The following is an 8,621-nucleotide window of genomic DNA, read 5'->3' on the forward strand; positions in this document are numbered from 1 at the left end:
AGACATATCAGGTATCCTGCTCTGGCAATGAGATTGCCTGGGTGTCCTGAGCCTTGTGTTAGCTTTCACTGTGAATTTTTTCAGAAGAATTAACCTAAGCATGGGACTCCTCTCTATTTTTATCATGTTCCATCACTCCCAGCAAGAACCAGACAAACAACCCCAAGAAATGCCTCGGAAAGTCTGGAGGACAAAAATAAATGCCCAGACTGTGGTTAGAGGGGCTGAGCTTGGCTGAGCCAGTCTGGGCTGGAAAACAAGCAAGTTGTTTTCTTTTAAAATAACACTGGTGCCCAGAGAGGCAGAAACACCGTCCCGCAGGATCGGGGCAGCATGGATCCACGAGGCAGGAGAGGAGGAGAGGTCTGGACAACCCGAGTCTCAGCGTGCCTGGAGAGTGAAACTGCCGAAATCCTGGTGTTACGTTAAGCAGCTTCTTTCTCTCCCTTTCTGCCTCCTCCTTTCCCTCCACTTCTCAGCCAAGCCTACATCTGGATGAGCCAGAAATAGTCTCAGAAATCCTGTTTTCGCCCAACTTCAGCCACCCACGGGTAGAGCTGGTAGCAGATGTGGGACACAGTGGCTGTGCAGTGATGTAACCCAGAGAAAACTTGGGCTTGGCTTTCTGCTTCTCTACAGAGTTTTTGTGCAACCCTGGGCAGGTGGGCATGACACGTCACCTTTTGGAGTTCCTCTTCCTTCACATGGAGGTGGCAGAGCCATCCCTTTGTCCACCTTATCACCCCCGTTGCTGAAATTCTACAGGTTGAAATAAATAAAATGGATATGAAAAAAGCCAATAATGGAGTCAAAGAAACACCCCACAGATGTCCTAGAAACAGATACGCTGAATTAAGCAGTCCACAGCCAGAGCTGGGCTCAGGGAAGACACACAGACCTGTGCAGGGCATAGGGAGCTCTCCAGAGATAGTCTGATCCTTTCAAGGTGAGAAACCCGGGTGTGGGGGTGGGATATAACCCTGGAGATGGATTTTAGAAATTGAAGTCACAAAACAGAGGAGAGCGGAGTCAGAGAGGAGGCACCAACACCTCTTTAGCAAGGAAAAAGGATCTCTAGGTTAGGAGGTACTAAAGTCCCTGCTAAATCCTCTGCTGAAGACAGGTTTGACCTAGAGCTGTTCTTGTGAACATGGAAAGTGCCTTGAACAAGGATGGGAATGTTTCTACCAAGTTCCTACCTACCCTCAAAATACTATCTTGTCTAGGACGCTGGATCATTTGGAGATCTTAGTAAAGGATCCAGGATGCTGGCTCTGGGTCCAGGCTACATCTCCAGCTGGTCTTGCTGTCAAAGCAAAACTCTCCTGCTCTTTGTCTGCTATAAATAAAGACACAGCCTACCTCAAGTCTTCTGTATTCTTGGTGGTTCTTAAGAAATTCGTGCAATCCTTAGTAGTCAAAATAATGAGATTGTCTCCTAATGTGAGATTTCCTTTGCAGGATAAAGTACACCTAAGGGCTGCTGATGTAATTCTCTCATACTAAGCTGATTAAATGCTGAGGAGTTAGAGCCTTTTATAATTTTATTACATTAGATTCCAGAGATGAAATGAATAGAAATGACCAGACACTGAAGGAGGCACAAATCTGTGTCTGCAGATTTTAGAGACTATAAATTACATTCGGCCAATATAGCTAGGTGTCTGCAAGAACAAATCTAATAATAGAGTATCCGTCTGTTCGACAATATGGATAAACTTGGGCTATCAGTATTGTACAATATTAAAAGGAAAATTACAACCAAGGCCACAGAGAACAAGTAAAGGTCGTTGTATCCCAAGGTTTTGTGCCGTCCTTTTGAGGAAGATCAGCAGCCATTAGTACTGCTTAGCAACTGACTGCAGGATATTATTACCACTGCTAATTATTTGTAGTGAGAGATGAAGGTTTGCTGGGCTGGACACAGGACGTGACATAATAAATCCATCAACCCTGCCCAAAAGGTCTGAGCTGGACCCAGCTGGACCACAGCTGTATGTGGAACCTAGTAAAGTCCTAGATCTGACTGACTTTGAAGAGAAATAAAGATTGAAGGCTCCGCTGAAGAAGTCCACATAACTCTCAAAATCAAGGCAGAAACAGCAAAATGCTTCAAAGTGCAAATACAGATGTGGCGTTGACTTTGGGAGAATTGACACATTTCAGCCATCCTGGCACAAAACCCTTCATTTCACCAGACTCTGGCTTAAACAAGTCAGCTGGGGACAGAGGTTACAAATGAGGCACCTGCTTGTTGAGCTCCTTCCCGTTTTCCTTCACTAGGAAAGCTGGATTCATAAGTAGCTTCCAACCAGGTCTTCATGCACACTCTTGGGTCATATTGGCCATATTGGCCACTCAACCCTGTTTGCAGTTGCTCAACTGGGTGATTTATGCAACTCATCAACAAAGCAGCCAGCGTGAATCGGACGACCTGATGCACGATGTGAAATTCAAGGGATATTCATGCACCAATGCTTTACATTTTTCTCCAGGCACCGCCATCAGCAAAATGCTCCAGTATTCAGATGAGGGTCCTGTAAAAGGTCAAATTGAAATTTGCTTGCATATCTGGACAAATATTTGTGAAAAATTTTCCCCATTATTCTCTAAGCTTTACATATGGCCCATTCAGCTGAAGCAGCGTGGTCCTTTTTCAAATATTGCTAGGGACTGCAATGACTTAAAAACTGCCTGAAAGAAATTAAGAAGCTGACTATTCAAATGTATTTTCTGCAAACAAAAGTTTATTTGCTATCTATAGATAAATGCTGTCAGTAGGCTAATTTGGAAGCATAGTTGATTACCCATTGTAATGAGGCCTATTACATAATTAAAAGAGTTTTCTCCTAACTGCGTTTTCCTGCTAATTAACATTTTATGCCATCTACAATGGACACTTTGGGCTGCATCAAAGACATTATTATGCAATTTTATCCTAAGAGCAGCCTATGAATTATTAATTAATATCAAATCTGTTGATTAAAGGGTAATTTGTAAGTAAGCCAGTCATAGCTAGGAACATGCTTTGCCCATAAGTATTCCCCTGAAACAGAGTCCAAAATAATATGGACTAAACAAAAGATAGAAGATTGGGGATGTGAAACATGGGAGACTGGAATAATTTATGAGAACCTCTGATGTTTTTCCAGAAATTCCAGTTGTTGGTGTTTTAATTAAATAACATCTTCTAAAACTTTCTGTCATGTCCCAGCAGGATTCATGAAGCGAAAACGATAGAGTCCTTGTTCTTTGTGAAAGTCAAACAGCAAGAGAACCCTACTGGACAAATTCACCACAACCTGGAAATTTAGATCAGAAAATACCCGGGCTGGGGGTGGAAGCAGCAGATGTTGGCAAAGATTAGAGAACATCTACAGAAATGCATTTGCTGCAGCATCACCTTAAAGAAAGGATTGTGGGCCAGACCAAGGCTGCAGGAATAAATGTGAGGAGGGTTGCCTTCCTGCTGGCCACTTATTCAAGGGCATTTGCCTAAATATAAGTTCAGTTGGTTAAACCAAGTTGTTGAACGGTTACTGGGCAAAGTCCCGGCTTACTGGGGTTGAGAGCAGACTCCCTTCAACGTGAACCAATTCATCATCTGAATTGCCCACCACGAGCAATAATCAATGCACTTCAGGTCCCGCAACATCGCATCCAGCCCAGCTGCACCCCCTGCACCTCCCCCGTGATGAATGGGGGGCTCTGGAGGACAGCGTTACCCCCTGGGCTTGCCGAGCTGCTGGCTGGGAGCCACGGTCACCCTGAAAAGTCAAACCTTGGGGCTTCATCAAAGACCAAGGCATCCCGCGGGACTGGAGCAGGAGGCTCGGCCGCCGTGAAGTCAGGGGTCATTAATCACACACACGGGGACACGGCATCATCTCGGGTCTCAGAGATGAAGGCACAGCCCGATACATCCTCCCCCAGCCCCAGCATCTGCTTGCTGCTGCAGCAGCCCATTTATGCTCTGTGTTTAGGCTTAAATCGACTGCAGCTCATCCTGAGGTCAGGAATGGTGGTAATATCATCATCATTATTATTACTATTACCATCATCATCATTTTAATATGCATAATGTACATTACTGTTGTTGTTGCTATTATAATTGCTGCCATTATTATTATTATAATTGTTATTATTATTAATCATCAGCCCAGCAATGTGCATGCTACAGCATAGCTGGAGCTACCCGAAATGCACTCCACATGCTGCACGGGTTGTGTCTGGGCAGGGAGAGGCCACCAGACTGCTTTTCTCCAGCAAATGACTGTTGGGAAAAACAACTTGTAGCAGTCTTGTTTACCAACATGAGCAGGCTGCAAGAGTGCTGTGTGTTACCACGATGGGCATGCTGCAGTCAGGCTTGGTGCTTTAATTATTATAGGGGAAGGGGAGAAGGAAGCACTGGGGATGATGGTGGTGTTTGCAGTGTGGTGCAGCCCTGACTCTGTGCTCATGATGGGTCTCACACCCAATGTGATCAGAGCAGCACATGACTCGGGTGAGGAAAATAGTAAAATGGATCATAAATAGAAAAATATGTCAGACAAACAACCATGCTTCAGCTCTTGGACACCCACAGATGAAAGGATGGAAGGCTAAAGGGGGGGATCCACGACATCTCTCCCTCAAGATCAGCTTCAGCATATTCCCACCCCGAAAAAGGTGAAAATCACCCAGATTTCCTGTTCAAGCAGATCCCCAACCCCAAAGGTGAAGGCCCTCTCCCTTCTCTTCACAACAGCCACTTGTATGGACTCACCTTCTGCAAGCCTGTGCCCTCACACAGCCTGGCCAGAGGCACGTTGTTAACTCCTCAAGTACCCGGAAGCGCTAATGAAGCCCAGGACCAATTAGTCGTTGTCCTCCTCCCAAATGAAATACACAAATAACTGTCGGAATTCATAAGCCCTTGGATACAGCGATGATTAATGAGAGCAGCTAACTATAGAGACCTGTAGGAAGATACAGCTATGTTTACATAAGCCGTTTTCATTATGTTTTTCTCATTTTGATTTCTCCCATTATTCTGGAAGGGGTAATGAAGAACTCTATGCAAAAATGAGGCCAGAGAAGTTTATGGCTTGTAGAGAGGCTCTGAAAGGCTTTTCTTTACAAGACCGTGTAATTTTGAAGGCAGACTAAAGGAAAGGGGCAATCACATCATTTCTTTACAACGTATGTAGTCGTCTCACCTTTAGCAAGAAGTTTTGCACTTTGGGTTAGCTGACAGATCCTATCTCAAGAGAAAACCCCAGTGCAGAAAGTATCAGTGCCAGCAGGTCTCCCAGGTTTGGGTCTTTTCCTTTGGTCCCCAGCACCTACAGCCCTGCGGTATCACAAAATCTAGGAGGTGCTCCCCTAAACTGAAGGGACGTTCCTCTATAGCCGTCAGTGCCACACCAGCACTCGTTTTGGTTTTTTTTTGTGGGCGCTCACCATTTGGGGCTGTGTGAAGAAAACATCTTTCCTAACACATTTCTGGCCATCAGGACTGCAGAGGGAAACATGAAAACATTAACTGGATGCAAACAAAGGCTCCAACAGTGGAAAAAGAGCCCCATCGCTGCTATTTTTCTTACATTTTAAAAGAAGTGTCTCACCTGGCTTATTTCTGCTCTATAACTACAAGAAGGTGGAGAGTATCGGGGTTCCCCGTTCACCACCCTGTGTAACTCCAGCCTCAGCATTTCCACTCCTCGTTGATCGTTCTCACAGTGAAACCAACCCATTCATTTTTAAAGCCATGAAAACACAGACAGCAGCTGCCTCTCCCATCCTGGTAAGCTCTCCGGGCAGTTAAAGCCATGCCATATTTCCTGCTTCTACCAGACTAGGCTGTGGCCTTTTTGACCCTGGCTGTTGGCAGAAAGCCAGGCCATCCCATGGACTACAGCATTTTACATTTTCTTTAAATAAATGTTTCACATACGAGAGACTATAAATATTCAAGCAATTTACTGCAGATTTACCACTCTACGTTTTTCTGATATCAGCACTGGTGCTCCAAGTTCAGCCCCAATCCAAATTAATACACAGAGGTAGCTTTGCATGTCAATTAGAGGGAGAAGGTTATTTTCTGACCCGACCTCTGAGATCAAGTGCTAATGCACTACAGAAAAACACAGTGATCTATCATCCAGACTCCAGCCAGGACCGCTTTTTTTTCTATGAGAAGGGCTTGCAATAACTTACTCGACACCATCAGTCATTTCTTGGCCGTTCTCTCAGGGGCATTCACAGCGTTACGTCCAAGTGCTGCAGGACCAGGAGTATTCAGCCCCAGACACTGATTGAACACAACACCTTATTATTCATTTTATGCTAGTATCTTGGTACCCGGGTCATGGAGCAAGACCCAGCTGTGGAGAACAACAGACCTCATGCCCGGAGACTTTGCGGTTTGAGCATATGCTGTGTTTTGATGGTGGTGCAATAAACGCTCCTCCCTGTGGAGGGGTTGCTGGAAAGGGCAGCAGTAAAGGAAGGAAAAGTGAACTGGTAATGAATTATGTCTGGAAGCAGTCAAAAGGCAACGTTTCTAAGCCATTCCACTGCCTTGTGTCATGTGTACTGGAAATCACAGTCCAATCTGTTCTCCTGCACAGACCAAGTGGGAAGGCAGCATCAAATGATCCCTGGGACTAAAGAGATGAAGCTGTGACCCCAAAGAATGAGCTACCCATGGGGACACAAGAAGAGAGGGAGTATCCATCACCTCCATCTCCTCCTCTTTCTCCTGATCTCCTCCTCTTCCTCCCTAAGCCCCAAACCCTGAGCTGGCTCCACAGCTTAGCTAAGAACTGCGACTCTGCTCTCCTGTGTTACAGCAGCCCCTTGTCTCAACTGTGAGCCCAAGCTCGTGCCCATGCGTGGTCAGGAGAGGCAGCATCTATCGCACAGAGCAAGAGATGCTGCCATCAGCCTCCCCGAGACATAAAACAATCCCTGCCCTAGTCCCACGCCAAGCTGTCTGCACATTCCAGGCTGCAATAGCAGCACGCGGCGGGGATTTATCCCTGCCTTCATGGGTCCTGAGCTGGCTTGCTGGTGAGATGTGGCTGGGCTCACTAGAGGCCAGGACAAGCCCCGCTGGGCATAGCTGCAAGGATAAACTTCCAAAAGACCTGCTGGAGCCTGTCACAGCTCACAATATCCTTTCAGTGGGAATATTTGTTGGCAAAAAGGAAAAAAAAAAAAAATCTTATTTTTTCCCCATAATACCTGCTCTTTCCCTCATACTTTCCTGCTCTTTCCCTCCTTCCCTCCTCTTTTTTCTGAGTACCCAGCATTGAGAATCGATAGCAGCCTGTCCCTGTGGGTAACATGACCTGGGAAGGACACCAAAGGACTGGGAAATATTTCCAAATACCAGCCGCACCATGTGGTCTGTGCCTCCCAGTAGTAAAACAAATCTGCTCATCCGAGATGCTCCAGAGAAAACAGCGGCGGGAGATGGTTTACGGGGGAGGAAGGACCTCTCTGGACAGAACGGTCACTAACACCACTGCAGCTGAGGGAAAACAGCGTGTGCCTCTTTGCTTTCAGGAGCAAAGCGCCATCCCAAGTGCCCTTCAGGGTGGCTCAGAGCCTTGTTTGCCTTCTTTCCCCAATTGCATATTCATCTGATTAGTTTGTAAATCCCTGGAGCCTCGTTTGTCCAATTAGTGCTTGCTGAGTCTCTTGCTACTGGCAAATAATAGGCTTTCCATGCGCTATTGCATTACCCAAAAGAAAATTACTTGGCAGCTAAGAACCCAGGAGCCTTAGTGCCATGAGGAATTGAAGGGAGGAGATGCGGCTCCTGCACCTTAACTGGCCCTGACATAAGCCCTGCACGGATGGAAGGGCTCAGCCTCAGCCCTTGCCGGGACATGAGGTCGTTAAGGTTCTGATTTGGTGTTCTGAGAACTGGGATTTGAGAAAAACGTGCCCGATCCATCCATACCCAACAGCTCTGCAAACAAGCCGCTTTAACTTCATGCCTTTTAGCCTTCGCATCACAGGTGCTGGAGTATCCCACATGTCGCTTTGATCCTCTTTGCAGCTTACTGTTGGTGAAAGTTAATCTGGGAGCCTCCCCTCTGGTCAGACCTTTTGCAGAAGAATAAATCATTTGAGTGGGTTAAAAAAGATTCCCAAGCATTTGAAGAATGAAAACTTATTTTTATGAAAAAAAAAAAAAAAAAGCCACTCTTTTTTTCTCCCCCCTCCTTCTACTGGTGCAGTTAATCACTCAGTGAGAAGGCTTTTAACACCACCAACAACCAGTACCCTCCAGCCCACCAAACAGGTGGCTGTTCCCTGTCCGCTGAGTGTAATATTAGCATGAGACCAGTGGAAAATTGAATTAAAACCTAACAGACTGCCTCGTCTCACCTTGAGCAAATCATCCTACTTTATTTACCTGAACCTCACCAAATCTGGTCCATGCATTTCTGGGTACCCCTTGAGGCAGAACTAAATGTACCAACATCAATGTTGGAAACATGGGTGGAAATTAAGCAGCAGACCTTGACAGTTTGGGTCTGGGGCACCTAACACAGCAGCAGGGCATCTTGCTGGATTCCCATCACTTGGTTTGTTAGGGGGGAAAAAAGCAGGGACAAAAATGT

Source organism: Athene noctua, chromosome 6, assembly GCF_965140245.1.
Source record: "Athene noctua chromosome 6, bAthNoc1.hap1.1, whole genome shotgun sequence".
NCBI lineage: Eukaryota > Metazoa > Chordata > Aves > Strigiformes > Strigidae > Athene > Athene noctua.